The following is a 17,881-nucleotide window of genomic DNA, read 5'->3' as shown; positions in this document are numbered from 1 at the left end:
TCCGTAGTGAGGTGCTTGGATGACTTGAAAGGAAATCCATTCATGGTGATACCCCTCATAGACGAGTTCATGTTCTTCGGTAACAAACCCTATGGGGCCCGCCTCCAACTCCTTGCCATCCACCGCGTAGACGCGCTCGGGAAAGGGCTTGGGAACGAGTTGTATATTCAACCGGTGCGCTTCCTGACGGTCCATAAAACATCCGGTGGCTCCTGAATCCACCATGGCTCTGATGTTCTTGGGTTCTTGGTTAACCCAGATTTCTAACGAGATAAAGAAGTGGCTTGAATTCCGGACGGCAGGAGAGGTCAAGGAAGGGATTATAAACGAGCTTGATGGTTCCCCTTCGTATTCCTTCAAGCTTTGGAGTTTTCCGAGTCCTTATCAGTAGAGATCGAGGCCATTTGCCCCGACCGAGGACGTCCGGCTTTTGGCCTAACGGGGCAGTCACGGAGGAAGTGTCCCTTCTTTCCACAATAAAGACACAGGCCTTGTTTCCGTCTGTGGTCCTTTTCGCTGAGTGTCAACGAAGCCCTTACTGCCCCTATGTCTCTAGGTTCTGGTCTAGTTCCGTTAGGATCCACGGAAGGAGTCCGATCAAGTTGTGGGGGGTTCCGGTCTTTCTTTTTGTGGTCTCCCTTACGTTCTTTCAGACGGTGGTCTAGTCGTAGAGTTAATTCAATAAGGGCGTTACATGTTTGTGGTTGTGGATCGATCTGAGCGAGGACGTCCTTCAGCTCATCTTTCAGCCCCTGATAGAATATGGCTGCTTGCTTGGACTCCGGCCACTCGGTTTCGGCCACCAGGCGACGGAAACTGTTTAAATAAGTAATCAGGTCCGTGTTCCCTTGCCGGAGTTCGAGCAAGTCCCTGTCTGCATCGAAGGACTCTGTTCGTCGGTCAAACGTCTTCTCGAACTCAATCCGGAACGCGTCCCAGTCATAGAGTAATGGGTCGTCCCGTCTTACTAAAGGGACTGCCCACTGTGCTGCTTCCCCTGCTAAATAAGAGATCACAAAGGCTACCCTAGCCTGATTAGTTGAAAACAGTTTAGGTTTACAGTTAAAATGAAGCAGTGCTTGGGTCATAAAGACTTGTACCTTTCTGTTGTCCCCATGAAAACGTTCAGGAGGGGCTAACGGGATCTGTGAGGGCATTTCCACAACAACTGGTAAAGGGGCAGGGTGTGAGGGCATGCCAGCATTGAACGGGTTCCTTTGTAACCTCTCTACCCTGGCCTGTAAGGCGGCTGTTTCGCTCCTAGAGGCTGTGAGCTCAGCCTGAACAAGAGCCAACGCAGCCATAACATCCTCAAGAGTGGCCATTCTGACAACAGCGCAACCAGGAGGAATAGAATTCGTGGGTCGGATATTCTGTCAGGTTCCGCCTCTGGAGGTCCTCGGGGTTGCGCTGATGCTCAATGGGGTCCACCTCTTGACTGCCCCAAGTCCGGAATAGATAGAAACACGGACTGGTGAAGTAGTCAAGCGAGGGAAGGAAAGGATGGGGACTGCAGGGAGGGAGACCTAAAAGAAGAAGAAGAGACAAGAAAGCACCCGTTTAGATTAAGGTTGTTCACTCCCTCTTATTACCTACAACAGTGGAAACAGTGGAAACACTATACATCACAAACCCCTACCTGTAAAGGAAGAAAACGGAGTGAAGACTGCCAGGAGAGAAAAGGGGGTGCGAGCACTGAGTATCCTGCAAAAGGTTCAGAAAGGGAAACACATCAAATATGCATGCTGCCCTAAGAACGTTGTTCTCAACACCCACTTTTCCCTCTACACTGAGTACATGGGAGAGGGTTTCACACATACCCATAGAAACCAATGCATCAAGCCGTAGGGAACCGCAATGCTCTGTGAAACACCCTTCTGCACCTTACTCTCTCCTGCAATCAAATAAACAGTTTAACGCACAGGTGCACGTGTTGAACAGCTCATGGCAAAGTAAATCATCACATATAAGGTCGTGTCATGCAGACCCTTGCAACACCTGTTTTCGGGTTCATAGGACATGTAGAGTTTTGTGCGTGGCAATAGTTATTTCCACTTGACTTGCAACCTAGCCACTACACTCCGGTGTGGTAGGCTGTATACATTCCTCTGCAGTGGGACTCGGCAATGGGTCCCGTCCAACAGAGGAATGGGCGAGTAACTGATAGACCAGCGTTGCCCCAGGAGAGGGACTAAACAAAGGGACTTGTCCCCCCAAGAAGACAAGCGCAGCGTTCCTCTGGCCAATGGGAACCTGCGCTGGGGTTTTGAACACAAAGAGGAGCACCACAGTTCTAGGTATCAGGAGAAACGGGCTTTCTCCCCTTTGAGGTAAGAAACGGGGAGTAAGCAAGCAGAAAGGCGCTCCTCTGCATGAGACGCGGAGCGCGATCTCGCCAACTGAGGAGCGCGTGTGCTAACAAACACACTTTCCGTAACGTACTCACGGTACCGAGCGACGAAGGCTCCAAGATCAGGTCAGGATACAGCACGAAGAAACCAGGACTGCCACTCCGGAAGGAATATCCGACAATTCCATGTTCTTCCTGCCGCCTCAAGTAGCGCAGCGTTGTACGGCTTCCTGGTCACATGGGGCGTGACTCGCGCTATGACTGTTGGGAAATGTAGTTTCGTACATGGATTACGGGAAACGGACTCGGCAGCGTGAAGGCAGTGTTTACCGGACGCGCTGCCTGACAGAAATAGCTGACAAGGTCACGGAACTAGCTGATTTGTCAAAAAAGTATAGTGCGAAGAAAGGTTATGAGAATAAAAAGTGGAACTACATACTGGAAAGTAGTGTAGTCATCTTGATATGAAATATACAAGAAGTAGTTATTGGGCAACGTCAGGAGTGCCTCTCTCCATGAAGCAGGCTACTGGAATTGGCTGGGCTGCTGCAACCCAACGTGCATACAAACAGAAGATTAAAAAAATTGAGAACTACTTAAGTACTCTGATAACAAGAAATATACAGACACAGCGAGCCAAATATAAACAAGCTACCACAGTGGCATGGTAATAAGGGGGGCGCTTACCCTAAAGAATGAAGAACAACATGTGAGGAGGGTGCACGGTATGAGATACTAATTAAAAACAGCCACAAGGTCATGTATCTACAAAGGCAAAATCAAGGGGCAGTAGTGAAACATATGGAACATGGATGTATGTATAGCCTGCAAATTCCCAAAAATGTAATACATTTATCTTTTTGACTATACTACTTGTCTATGGGATATGTTAACTAGTGGATATATTACCCACTCTGAAAATTATATTTAGAGAAACTGTACTTGTTGTTGGCCATTGTATTTCCCCTGCTCTCCCTATTGATCTATATCAGGGGGCTTCCTCTGTTTTATGATATTCCCAACACTTTGCTGTGAGGGTTGTTAGTTTATTATTTTGTGGTTTATATGATTGGAGTCTTCCTATCCATTGTGATTCGGTGGGCCGGGTGCCAGAGGACAATTAAGGAACCTAGGCAGGGCCTGAGGTATGCAAGACGCTAATATCAGGAGGGGAGCTCTATGGGGAAAAAATAAGTTTAAACAAAAAATGATCGGACTATCCTTTGGAAACGAGAGCTAAGGGTGGAACAGGATTCTAACATGCCGAGCCTACAACTTACCAGGGGTACGGCTCCTCTTTCTTCTTCTTACGGACAAGTCAGGCAACGGATACGGCTGTCTATCCGACAGCATATGACGGTATGTATGATCGCGAGAAATGCGCATGCGCGGGCGTCTGCGCATGCGCATTTGTGAGGAAGAAGTTGCCGCTGAAGGAGGAAGAGGGAGCCCCGGGACGCCGCACCTCAAGTAAGACATTTTCTTACTTTTAAATACTTTAAGTTATTTTAAAATGAGGGCAGGCGGGAGGCGGGTGGCGGGCAACTCTGCTCCGCTGTGGCGTGTGCATAGCGCTGCCTACTATGCCTACTTCGTGGACCACAAAGCAGGCAGCACTACGCACACTCCGCGGGCGGAGCGGAGCACTACGCCCACCCTTAATATATATCTGTAAAAACGGTATACAAATACATATATACCAATATTGTCATAATCCTACATAAATACATTTGTGTTCAACATAAGCAGAACAATTTCAAGATATAGAAACAGTATGTAATAAGCGTCTAAAAAAGAGCATAGTGGAAGAGGGAGAACAGAGGCTCACCTTATTTAAAAAGATTGCGGACAACAGCTTGTCCCACTGACGCATCTGCATCACTTGAGGCCTCCAAACAGTAGTGCTTGGTAAAAGTGTGTCTGTTGGACCAAGTTGCCGCTCTGCTGATTTGATGAAGAGGCACACCGGCAAAGAGAGCGGTAGATGAAGAAATTGCTCTCGTAGAATGTGCCCTTGGGGTTGCCTGCAAAGGTCTTCCCGCCTGTTGATGGCATAGACAAATTGCAGCAGAAATCGAACGAGCTATGGTCGGTTTGGAAACAGAATATCCTTGACATAATCTACCATAGGCCACAAACAGTTGGTCCGATTTACGGATTGTTGCAGTCCGTTGTAAATAGAACTTGAGACATCTTCTGATGTCAAGGGAATGCAAGGCCCTTTCCGCAGTTGTCAGCGGATTTGGGAAGAATGTCTTTAAAATTATTGGTTCATTAAGGTGGAAGTCCACAGGTACTTTTGGCATGAAGCTGGGAATGGTGCGTAGCACTACTGATTTTGAGGTGAATTGAAGAAAAGGTGGCTTAATAGTGAAAGCTTGAATGTCACTGACTCTCCTTGCTGAAGTCAGAGCCAATAGCAAAGAAACTTTCCATGAAAGGAACTTTAAGTCCACTTTATGAATAGGTTCAAAGGGGTGCCGCATAAGTTGTGTAAGCACTACATTAAGATGCCAGGATGGAAGTGGACGCCGAATAGGGGGAAACATCCGAAACAATCCCTTGACGAATTGCTGAATGACTCTATTTGAGTAAAGAGAATTAGATCCAACCTGCCGAAACCTTGAAATCGCCGCCAAGAACACTTTCAAAGTAGAATGGGATAGGCCCGATCTTGCGAAGTGTAGAAAGAACAGTAAAATTTGTTCTGGTTTTGCATGAATCGGATGTATATTGCCACATTGACACCACATGCAAAATCTCTTCCATTTTAGCTTGTATGTTTTAATAGTAGCAGGCGCTCGAGCATTAGCTAAAACTTCCTGACAGTCCGCAGGAATATTTAGGTGTGCAAATTCAAGGTGTTGAGGAGCCATGCTGCTAATCTCAAAGATGCTGGGTCCGGGTGACAGATCCGTCCGTTCTGGATGAACAGGAGGTTCGGTATTGGTTGAAACTGTATGGGATCACACTCTAAGAGAAGGAGAAGTTCGGTGAACCAGTATTGGCGAGGCCATCTGGGAGCAATGAGTATCACGCGGCAAGGTTGTTTCTTGATCTGGCGGAGAACTCTGGGAACCAACGGAATCGGAGGAAAGGCGTAGGCATATATCTGCGACCAATTCATCGAAAGCGCATTCCCGCATGACTCGTTGTGGGGAACCCAACTTGCAAAGATGGGCATTTGCGGTTCTGGCTGGTCGCAAACAGGTCTAGATCGGGGTGGCCCCACTCTCGAAAGACTCGGTTTAAAGTTGGTTGATGTAGCTCCCACTCGTGATTGGATATTGTTGACCTGCTGAGGGAATCCGCTAGAACATTGGAGACTCCTGGAACATGAATAGCTGAAAGGCTGATCTTGTGACGAATCGCCTAGTCCCAGATCTCTTGAGCTTGTTGAGATAGTAGGACTGACTTCGTCCCTCCCTGCTTGTTCAAGTAATGCATACTTGTAGTGTTGTCTGTTCGCATTAGTACTGAGGCTCCCCGAATGACGGTTCGAAATGACTTCAGGGCCAAGAAAATGGCTCGCAACTCCAGAAGGTTGATATACCACTTCTTTTGTTGGAAGCTCCACTTGCCGTTGACCGTCATCCCTTGAAGGTGCGCCCCCCATCCCTCGAGGGAAGCATCTGTGGTTATAGTGAAATTTGGCAGTTCGACCAGGAATGCACATCCTTCCCTTACGTTCTTTGAGTCCACCAAAGGAAGGCTTCTCGCATCCGAGGAGTGATGTGAACGATATCGTCGAAAGACCCTGAAATCTGCAACCATTGAAGGTTGAGTTCTTATTGCAATGGTCTCATTCTGAAACGGCAGTTGGGTATCAAAGGGATGCAGGAAGAAATCATCCCTAGGAAAGACTTGTACAGACGGACTGAAACGCACTCTTTTGATAGCAATAAGCGAGCTAGTTTGCAGATCTTGAGTTGTCTTTCCTTTGAGACGAAGGCCTGAGTTAGCTGGGTGTCCAATGTGGCTCCCAAAAAGGTCTTTCTCTGTGATGGAATCAGATGAGATTTTTCGAAGTTTATTGAGAGACCCAGAGATTGGAACAGTGACAGACATCTCTGAACATGTGCGTTTGTGGTTTGAAAAGAATTCGCCTTGATAAGGCAGTCGTCCAAGTATGGGGAAATTTGAATTCCTTCCAGACGAAGGTGTGCGGCCTCCGGTGCTAGGAACTTTGTAAACACACGGGGTGCTGATCGTAGAACGGAAGGACTCTGAATTGAAAGTCTCTGACAGCCACTCGGAACCGTAAAAATGTTCTGTGTCTGGGTAGGATTGGCACATGAAAATAAGCGTCTTGGTGGTCGAGGGTGGCCATGTGATCCCCCGCCGAAAGCAGTTAAAGGATTTCTTGAAGTGTTAACATTCGGAAAGATAACTTTTTCAGGTATTTGTTGAGGGCGCGAAGGTAGAGAATGGGGCGCCATTCTCACGACTTTTTTAGTATCAGGAAAAATCTCGAATAAAATCCTGTTCCTCTTTGTAAAGGAGGGACCTTTTCAATTGCTCCTTTCCGAATCATCAGATTTATTTGGGAAAAAAGCTCCTTGAGATGAGCAGGAGGTGGTCCTTTGGGAGGAGAGTTTGGGGAAATCTTTATGAACTCTAGAACATGGCCTCTGGACACTATATCCAGAACCCACTTGTCTGTTGTAATTGCGGACCAGTTTGACTAGAATTGGGATATTCTTCCTCCAACTTTTGACTGGGGGAACGGCAGAAATGGTGGCAGGTGGCAGATCTCATTGTTTTTTAGTTGAATCCCGTCCACGGTAGGAGGGCTTCCTTCTTGATTGCGAGTAGGAGTTACCTCGCTGTCCGTGTGACTGCTGCCAGTAGGGCTGATATCTTTGATTACCTTGAGAGGTTTGGTATGACCTTTGTTGATTGTAACCTCCCCTATTGGAGAAGGATCCACATCCTTTAGCACCTCGAAAAGACGACTTGCAAAATTGAAGGCTACCAAGAGATCTCGCCGTCTCCGTGTCTTTTTTAATAGCCTGAAAGGCCTCATCAACATGCTGGCCAAATAGTGACTCCACATCAAACGGCATGTCAATAATTTTGGTTTGGACCTCTTGGCGAAAAAGATGTAGATTTCAGCCAACCTTTTCTCCTTAGCACTGCTGCACCCGTTAACTGTCTGAATCCTGTGGATGCAACATCCATGGCTGCGTCAATTATTGTGACAGAGGTACACTCTCCTTCTTGTAAGATCTTCAAGGCCTCTCACTCGGAAGGTTCTGGCAGCATGTTAATGTAGGGGGAGATGTCCGACCACATCTGCCTGTCATATCTCCCTAATATGGCTAGGGAATTTGCAGCACGGACAGTCGTCGCTGCCATAGTGGAAACCTTCTTCCCAATCGAATCCAGCCGTCTGCCATCCCTGTCTGGCGGAGCTGTTACAGGCAAAGAGGGGTTCCTGGCCCGTCTATGAACCGCTTGGGCGATGACAGAGTCAGCTTTTGGCTGACCTATGAGGCATGCAGGTGAGTTGCTTGGTGCCTTATATTTTTTGTCTAATCGAGGCAAGACTGCAGGAAGAGAATTAGGTGCTGGTCATGATCCTTCCAGATTAAGTCTATGATGGGAATTGTCCGTATTTGCCTTTGTGGTTGATCTTTAAAATCATAGAGAAAGCAATCATTTTTCTTTGTATCCATTGGTATGAGAAACCTTTTTGTCGCCCTCTCCATAAGGAGATGAAAACCTCCGATATCTACTGGAGGAGAGTCAACAGGAGCTGGAGCTGACGGTGATGGAGTCTGAATTTGGTATTCGTCCCACTCCAAAAGAACAGACCTATCATCCACTTCTCCCTCTTCCCTGTCATCGTCCATGGTGTTAGCATCATGGAAATGATGAGATGGTACTGGAGAAGGTGGTCTAGGAGATCCTAAAGAAGATACAGAAACTGTAGGCATGGGCGTTGATGGAATAGACTCCGCCGATTCAGAAGGAGGAAAACAACGATAATAGTCTTCAAACATGTATTGTAAATTATTAAGCAGGGCCAAAGGCATTTGTGCTGTGGGAACCGTGACAGGAGCTGGATCTTCAGACTCAGGGAAAGGTTCTTCCTCCTGGTCGACGTCTTGATACTTAATAAGCAATTCCGATGGACTTCTAGTAGTGTGGAATCTGTCGTCCTCTTCGGATTTCTCTTCGTCCTCCTCAGAATCCAGCAATTGCTTAGGCAACTTCAATGGGGAGAGAGCTTCCAATGAAGAGCCACGTCTATTTAGCAAAAAAGCCGCCGTTGTAGGCAGGGCAGAGGAGGCAGTAGCCGTTGTTGCAGACCAAACTTGCAAGTCTGTGCAAGAAGACAAAAGAGGCGTCGACGAGTGTGCCGTCGCCGATGGGGCTGGCGTCAGGAAAGTGATTGTCGACGAGGCAGCTGTTTTCGTCAATGAGCAAATCTTCGTCGGCGAGGAGGTCGTCCACGACGAGGCAATCTTAGTCAACGATGTGGCCGTCGACGACGAGCAAATCTTCGTCGACGAGGAGGTCGTGGACAACGAGGCAATCTTCGTCAATGATGTGGCCGTCGACGACGAGTCAGCGATCGTCGACGAGGCAGTCGTCGACGAGATCTTTTTAACTTTCGCCGTCGATGGAGCGCTGACGATAGATGAAATCTCCTTCGTTGACGAGATGGGTCGAATAGCAACAGAGACCAGCGTCGACGGAGATGAAGCTGATGACCTGATCATCTTGGGTCTCGGCGACGAGAAGGTAACTGTCAACGTAGAAGTAGCGTCAACGATGATAATCGTCGACGGACGAGCCGACACCGCCGCCGTCGACGACGGAGGTTTTTGCTGAGGGAAACCTTTCTCAGGAAGTCTTTTTGACACCAGAGACTTTCCAGTCTTTCTTGGGGGCGTAACAGGCTTAGACTTTGAAGGTGGAGAAGCCTTTTTTGAAGAAGAAGAAGAAGGCAAGATAGAACCCCTAGCGGGTTGAACTTTTCTCGACACCTTAGCCCCAGGAGAAGATAAATCTTCCTCAGCCATCCTCTTCCTAGAGGATATAGATGAACCAGAGGCCACACTTCCCACCTCAGATAAGGGGTTATCCTGGTCTTTAATCTTCTATAGCCACAGAAGTAGGCGCCCTTCTCTATCTCTGAGGGTCTTCTGAGGGAAGGTCCTGCAAATTTTACAATCTCTCACCTCATGATCTGGATAAAGGCAGTAAATGCACTTCTTGTGGGGGTCTTCTGAAAATAGACGGAGCTTCCCACAAGATTCACAAGGCCTCAAGAGAGCTCTCTTAGAAGATGACATTCTGAAGAGAAGAAAAAATCCAGAAAAAATAGTGAAGTACTGAGCAGAGCTCAGGGAGACTCCCTTCACACAACGTGCGGTAGAAAATCTGAGAGCCTGAGCCTCTGGGGAGAACATTCTGGTGGGTGCTGTTGCCTGATTGGCTGCAGTTTGGACTATACATAATGACTATGATAGTCATAAGTGTGGAAGTTTTTTCTTGTAGCTTAGGGCTACTTTACTTCCTGGTTTTATGTTACCAAGTTTTTTTGGTTATTAAATGCATAATTATTGCTTTTTTATGTACCGTGGAACTCCCACTCCGACGACGGGGAATGATTCAGGCATGTGAATCTATGAAAGACACCCTAATACTGGAGAACAAAAGATAGCCCCGTGACAAAGGTTTGAGGGAATGCTCATCTAGTACAGTTTTGGACAAGTTGAAAATGGGAATGGGATCGATATGGGAAGTAGCAGTCATTCTCTCCAATATTGGTTCCGCCTGGTCTGTAGATGTTGTGGGGAATTCTCTGAATGTTGATATTGTCCCCTGTTCTGAGTTCTGAACCTGGTCCGTTGGGTCCCTCGTCTATTTCCTAAAAAAATTATTGTTTCTAGTAGGGCCCTCAAAAGGTGCTCTCCTATGGCCATATCCGTCTGTAGGTGTAAGGCCCCCCTCACCATCCGATTCGGAAGTGTCTAAGAAGGTCAAGATCTTATTGCACCAATCTCGATAGTCGCTTTGGTTAGGTTGTTCCCTAGTGGTGTTGTAGAATTGGGCTCCTAGGTAAGGATAAACCTTTTTCTCGGTAAAGTAGCGAATGTCCTTTCTAAGCTTATCTGTTTTTTTCTTTATAAGATAGTCACTAAAAGAATCAAGTTCCAGATTTACCTCATCTAGTTTCCTTTTTGCGTCTTCAACCGGATTGTTTTTCTAAAGATTGTCCTCTATCTCCGCAATTTCTTTGAGGGGAGTTTCTACAACTTTCCTAGCAGTCTCAATAATGAGCATCATAAGATCCCTAGAGTATCTGTTCGCAATGAGCGACCATCTTTCCAGAAATTTTCTGATTTCTACGAACAAGCCTGGTATATTTCTTACTCTAAGCCCGTTCGGAATGACTCCAGCTTTCAAATATTGGACCATAAATTCAGCATGGGACTCAGTTCTCTTAGCTTTCTTTTTTAAATTAAAAAGTTTGAACCATTCATCATTATTAGTTTTGGTAATAGAAAAAGGGCGGTCAGATGACGAACTTTGTCCCTGGAATCTAGAGAAATCTTCATCAGTAAAACCAAAAGTTTTAATGCTATCCATCAAGAATGAAAATGAGGAAGCAATAAAGTATAACAAAGAGAATAAAGAAAATAAACACAGTGTGAAAACAATAAAGTGAAACCAAAAATAAATAACCAGAGAATAGCTGGGTGATTGTTGAAAAAGACAGGATAGCGATACCCAAGAGAATATAGTGGAGATTCCAGAAAAGAATCACAATGGATAGAAAGGCTCCAATCATATAAACCACAAAATAATACACTAACAACCCTCAGAGCAAAGTGTTGGGAATATCATAAAACAGAGGAAGGCCCCTGATATAGATCAATAGGGAGAGCAGGGGAAATACAATGGCCAAAAACAAGTACAGTTTCCCTAAATATAATTTTCAGAGCGGGTAATATATTCACTAGTTAACATATCCCATAGACAAGTAGTATAGTCAAAAAGATAAATGTATTAGATTTTCTTTGAATTTGCAGACTATACATACATCCATGTTCCGTATGTTTCACTACTGCCCCTTGATTTTGCCTTTGTAGATACATGACCTTGTGGCTGTTTTTAATTAGTATCTCATACCGTACACCCTCCTCCCATGTTGTTCTTCATTCTTTAGGGTGAGCGCCCCCCTTATTACCATGCCACTGTGGTAGTTTCTTTATATTTGGCTCGCTGTGTCTGTATATTTCTTGTTATCAGAGTACTTAAGAAGTTCTCAATTTTTTTCATCTTCTGTTTGTATGCACGTTGGGTTGCAGCAGCGCAGCCAATTCCAGTAGCCTGCTTCATGGAGAGAGGCACTCCCGACGTTGCCCAATAACTACTTCTTGTATATTTCATATCAAGATGACTACACTACTTTCCAGTATGTAGTTCTACTTTTTATTCTCATAACCTTTCTTCGCACTATACTTTTTTGACACGTCAGCTAGTTCCGTGACCTTGTCAGCTATTTCCTTTCATTCACTCTATTATAGTATCACTCTAGGTTTGGCCCTAATGGTAATGGGGACTATGTTTCTATATGGCAATTGCTCTTGGCCATACTCACTAGTGTTCAACCTTGTATTATATGTGCTCCAAAGTATTTTTATCTTATGATGTTGTTATATCATTATGATTAATATTTCTTTTGTCCCTACAGACGTATGTAGTATGCATCTTTATTGAGCCCCGCTTAAAGTTAATTGAGGAACAGTTCTATATTCAGGATAGCTATTGGCCACCGCCTCTCTTGAAATTTCAGTGCCCTGATGAAGGAATTGGCTTATCTTGCTTCTTTTCCGAAACGTGTGTCAGCGCATTGTGTGTGTTTTTTGTATGTAATTGTATTGCACATTCTGTGTATGATATCATGCTCTTTGTTTAGTTATTTTTCTTACACGTGATTTATTGTCTCATGTTTGTGTTTTGCTTTGTAATTTTTGAAAGTATACATTGTTCATTGGTCTATTGATTATGATTATGGGGCTCCATAATTGCTGACATATCTCCATTTCATTCCTTTGATGAAAATATTTCTGTGTTATTTATATTAATGTTTTATACTACACTTGAAAATCTAATAAATGTATCTTTTTGACTATACTACTTGTCTATGGGATATGTTAACTAGTGGATATATTACCTGCTCTGAAAATTATATATAGGGAAACTGTACTTGTTGTTGGTTTTTCTTTCATCACGTTGTTAGCAGAGTGACATGACGTTGGTCCTGAAGAATGCCACGAACCTCCGGTCATCAAGGCATAAACATGTTGACCTAGTCTGATAGGGAACATCCATACCCGTATCGCTCACACTGTCTTTTAACTCTGTCCATAGGGGATACTCATTAAAATATTTTCCCCCCTACGAGATAGTTTTAATTCACTTTTGATATTATTTTTGCACTCTGCCCCTCAATCACATAAAACATTGGAGTATAAAACACCTCACACTCCTCTCCTGAGGAAGAGTTGCAGCCCACACTGTGCACCTTGCGGGCACAGTGCGCAAGAGGGAACCCAATGATGAAGCATGTCACCCTCGGGTGAGTGAGGGTTCTCGTCTTTAAAAAGCAATTGCTTTTTTATTATTTTCATTTTTTCACACCCATATTCACATTCTAGTTAGGCTACCATCCGGTTATCTTTTGTGTGTATTATATTAGTGGAGTGGTACCATGGATGGTAATAATTCCTCCTATTGGGACATTTTTGTGAGATTATAAGGGGTATTAGGTTCATCTGGCCAATGGTTGCTGGAAAACCCAAGGACCAAACAGTTGCATATGGAGTTAGGGATTTCTCAATTGCACCTCACAAAGCCACCCCTTCAGCATCAATCTTTATCCTAACCTACAGCTTTCTGCAGAAAACCCTTCTTTTTAATCGATAAAGTTTAGATCCAAGTCTAAGAATGTAGTTTGTATTTTGTTGCTCTCTACCACACCATGAAACGGTGGTATACACAGGTCTTTAAGTGGGCTGGGTCTCACTAGTGCTGAGCACAGGCAGTTTTTAGGTCTCGCCTGGCGGCCATGCAAGGGCTTCTTGTAATCAATACGATTCCAGAAGCTCGCTTTCTGCTCCGCCCGTGTTTTCCATTGGTGTGCGTCATTTTGTGTCACCAATTATGCAAAACCGGGTGTTATGATTGTCCAGGAGGATTTTTAGTCCCTCCTCGTTAGCACCCTGTCCGCTTTTGGCCCCGCCCACCGGGATTGCATCTTTTACTGGCGGCGGGATACAGTATCTCTTAATTAACCACTAAGCACTTTTTTTTGGTATAGCTTTTCGCCGTCCCTCGTTGCTCTTCAGGCTTTGTTTCAACGCCCCCCCCCCCACACAAACACCCTCAAGTTGGGCTCCTACATAAACGCAATGTTGGTGACCGTGCTTGTTTATTTGTTTTGCTGTGCGGACCGCTTTCACATTTGCATTTGTTTATTTAATTATTTTAGAGCGCGGTCCGCTAACATTAGCGGCCGTGCTTGGTTTATACGTGTGTTTTCGATGCGGGAGGACAGTCATGTCACGGTGAGTTTAAAGGCGAAATGCCGCAGAGGGACGGAACATTCTGTGGTGAAAGAGAACGGCATGCGGGTGTTGTAACTGCTGGGCCAATCGCGTGTGTCTTCTATGTGGGGGTGCATGTTCTCTTCCTTGGGCTTGAAACCATACATTTGTGTTATGGGGAATTCATCGCACCCTCAAACACACCCAGCAGGACACTACGAGCATCTGGGATAGATGGGGACGCAGAGTCTGCGATAGGCAGATGCTGCTCCAAGCTGCATGGGATCTCAAAACTTTTAATAAAAGCCAGATGCTTTGTGTCCACTCGAGGGGCTCCTCCACGGCTTCCCATTGGCCCTTCTCGCTGTCTCCCAGCCAACCCTTTCACTGGGAACAATGTAGACCCTCTTTTCCCCGCAGGCAGTAGGAGGCTGCAGGTCAGACGTAGAATCCTGTGCTGGAATTCCTGCAGTCAGCGAGGTTATAAAAGCCCCACATCGTGCTCCGTCATCCCTCCCCAGAGTCCAGACCCACAGAGTCCCAAAATGTGTCAGGAAGGGCTGCGCCTAGTGTAGCTCCTGCACTGCCTACTGTGCCCGGCGACTGGCAGCTCCCAGCAGGAGCTGTTCCCCTTCAGGGAGCACAAGGAAGATCGACTGCTCCCGGAGGGTGACAACAAGACCTCGGAGGTGGTCAAGCTGAAGAAGCCTGTGCCGTTCTACGAAGCGGAGTTCCACAGCCTTTACGTGAGTCTGTGTGTCCTCTCACCGGTGCTTCAAAGCGCTAAGTTCTTTGTCCACGGGGTTTCAAAGCACTGTGCCTTTTGCACCCTGGGCATCAAAGTACTGCTCTCTATGCCTGGGGCTTCAAAGCACTGTGCCCTCTGTTCCCTGGACTTCAAAGTACTGTGCCTTCTGCTGCCGGACTTCAAAGCGCTTTGTTCTCTGTGCCAGGGGCTTCAGTGCACTGCATCCTCTGTGCCAAAGGCTTGGATTCTCAGCGTTTTCTATGCCTGGGCTGTAACTGTTGTAATGAATGGACGCTCTGTCAGATGGGGGCAGATCATTGCCAGGAGGGGGCGTAGCACGGCCGCTCCCAGTGTAAACAAATGCCTGTTCATATCTATTAAGTACATCAATGAGATACTTAACTGCAAGTCTTATGAAAAATACAGAGCTCAAGTTCTGTGCATTAACATGTGTTTAGTCGGGTAAATGTGCTTTGCCATCGAATCGCATTGCTAGTGCTTTCCTGTTCTTGTTAAACGTGTGCGTGTTCTTCTTCCTTGGGCTTGAAACCCTACACTTGTGGTATAGGGGATTAATCGCCCCCTCAGACACGCCCAGCAGGACACTACAATTATCTGGGATATCTGAGGACAAAGAGTCTTTAATAGGCAGACGCTGCTCCCAGCTGCCTAGGATGTCAAAACTTTTAATAAAAGCCAGATGCTTTGTGTCCACTCGAGGGGCTCCTCCCCGGCTTCCTATTGGCCCCTCTCGCTGTCTCCCAGCCAACCTTTTCACTGGGACGAGAATACGCACTCCTTTCCCCGCAGGCAATGAAAAACGTAACTGTAAGTATTATAAACAAGCATTGAAAATACAATAGGTCTCGCCTTTCATTAAGTTAAAGCCATTTGTTTTGCTATACAATACCATTAGCAAAGCAAATGGCTTTAACTTAATCAAAGGCGAGACCTATTGTATTTTCAATGCTTGTTTAAAGGGGGTCTCGAAACGGGTCTCTGTCTGGCTCTGTTTTGTGCCCTGGCACAGGCAGTCTGTTTTCTTTCGTACTGCAGTGACAGCAGGCACATTGATGTCCGCTGCTCACTTCTCACTAGTGGAGGTTAGGGCATGACGTCATGCCAGGTCAGTGAGCGTTGTAGGAGAAGGGAAATCCTTTAAAGAGTCATCTTCTCTCTGGTTTCCCCTTCTCTTTCTGAAACTCAGGAGCAGCAACATTGTAGTGGCCAATAGTCCTGCCTTGTTGTAGGTATGGTGTTACTTGTTGTATCATATATCTGGATGCAATGACAGAAACAGCAAAATACAAGTAGGGGGCATACTCTGCTAAGCACAGACTTTTAGCTTACGTGTTTTAAGCCACGCCCTTAATTACATTTGCCACGCCTCTTTAAGAGACCTCCCCCAGTTTTTTCATCCCACTTAAAGCCCTGGGTAAACATGCGTTTCACGGGTATTAATAACTAGGGGTGGGCAGAAAACTACGCTCCGCCAGCGTAGCAGATAAAGCCAGCCACCCCTGCTCACCGGCCCAGTCCCTGCTTCTGAAAGCAGCCAGGCCGGGGAGAGCCTCCCCGTGCCACGGTGGACCTCTGTCTCCAGCGCCGTACCCTCAGCTGGCTTGCAGGACGGGGGGCTCACGCACCCCCGGGGCCCGTCGGACAGAGCACAAGCCGCGGGCCCGGTCCCGAACCCTAGCATGGCCGGGGAGAGCCTCCCTGGGCCCCAGTGGACACCCTTCCCCAGTGCCCGGACCCTCGATTGGCTTGCAGGATGGGGGGCTCACACCCTGGGGCCCGCCGGACAGAGCACTAGCCCAGGGCCCGGTCCAAGCTTCCGAACCCTAGCCAGGCCGGGGAGAACCTCCCCAGGCCCCGGTGGACACCCTTCCCCAGCAGCCGGACCCTCGGCTGGCTTGCAGGACTGGGGGGCTCCCGCACCCTGGACACTGGGACGGAGCACAAGCCCCGGGTCCAGGCCCAGTATCCAACCCCTAGCCAGGCCCGGAAGAGCCTCCCCGGGCCCCAATGGACACCCTTCCCCAGCGCCCGGACCCTCGGCTGGCTTGCAGGACGGGGTGCTCCCGCACCGTGGGACCTCTGGGACAGAGCACAAGCCCCAGGTCCGGGCACAGCTTCCGAACCCTAGCCAGGCCGGGGAGAGCCTCCCCGGGACCCGGTGGATCCCCGTCCGGACCCTCGGCTGGCTTGCAGGATGGGGGGCTCCCGCACCCTGGGACGGAGCACAAGCCCCGGGACCGGGCCCAGCTACCGAACCCTAGCCAGGCTGGGGAGAGCCTCCCCGGGCCCCGGTGGAACCCCCGTCCCCAGCACCCGGACCCTCGGCTGGCTTGCAGGACGGGGGGCTCCCAGACACTGGGACGGAGCACAAGCCCCGGGTCCGGGCCCAGTATCCGAACCCTAGCCAGGCCGGGGAGAGCCTCCCCGGGCCCCGGTGGAACTCCAGTCCCCAGCGCCCGGACCGACGGCTGGCTTGCAGGACGGGGGGCTCCCGCACCATGGGACCTCTGGGACAGAGCACAAGTCCCGGGTCTGGGCACAGCTTCCGAACCCTAGCCAGGCTGGGGAGAGCCTCCCCGGGACACGGTGGAACCCCCGTCACCAGCGCCCGGACCCTCGGCTAGCTTGCAGGACGGGGGGCTCCCGCACCATGGGACCTCTGGGACATAGCACAAGTCCCGGGCCCAGCTTTTGAACCATAGCCAGGCCAGGGAGAGTCTCCCCGGTCCCCGGTGGACCCCCGGTCCCTAACGCCCGGACCCTTGGCTGGAACTAAGGAGGGTTAAGCCCCGGCCACATCCCATCCCCGACAGTCTGCCCGGGGAGCCCATTTTTCTCTACTATTAAGCCCCCCACTACAGAAGTTTGGGGAAGGACAAAAGTTGGAGTTAGCCCGGCCGCCAGCCTGCGGGGCCATCTGGTCACTCAGCCTGCGGGGCCATCTGGTCACCCGGCCCGCGGGGCCATCTGGTCATGCAGCCAGGCGACCAGATGACCCGGGATGACGAAGCGCCCGGATGGCCAGGAAGGGTGCCGTACCCAGCCGCCCTTGCAGTCCAGCGAGGGTGACCAAGCGCTCCGAGGCAGCCGCTCGGCAGGCTCCTTCCCCCGGGGCTGCCGCTGCACGCCTCTCTGCTCGACTTGCCCAGGAGCAGCCTGAAGAGGAGGCCCGGCCGGCCCAGGCCATCTGGTCAC

At 48.3% G+C, this 17,881-nt stretch overlaps 1 protein-coding gene across 1 annotated transcript in view; it reads left to right on the top strand.

Moving 5' to 3' along the window:
• The first annotated feature begins 14,363 nt into the window (after nucleotides 1–14,363).
• The window catches only part of MED22 (mediator complex subunit 22), a 196,858-nt gene continuing 193,340 nt past the window's right edge, over nucleotides 14,364–17,881 (top strand). The window contains exon 1 of the mRNA XM_085613878.1: nucleotides 14,364–14,663. The gene's annotated coding sequence lies outside the window, so the exon portion shown is untranslated. The remainder of the gene's footprint in view (nucleotides 14,664–17,881) is intronic.

The sequence above is a fragment of the Triturus cristatus genome, chromosome 1_2, assembly GCF_964204655.1.
Source record: "Triturus cristatus chromosome 1_2, aTriCri1.1, whole genome shotgun sequence".
NCBI lineage: Eukaryota > Metazoa > Chordata > Amphibia > Caudata > Salamandridae > Triturus > Triturus cristatus.
The sequence above is the reverse complement of the archived record's forward strand: the minus strand, read 5'-3'. Positions and strand labels throughout refer to the sequence as shown.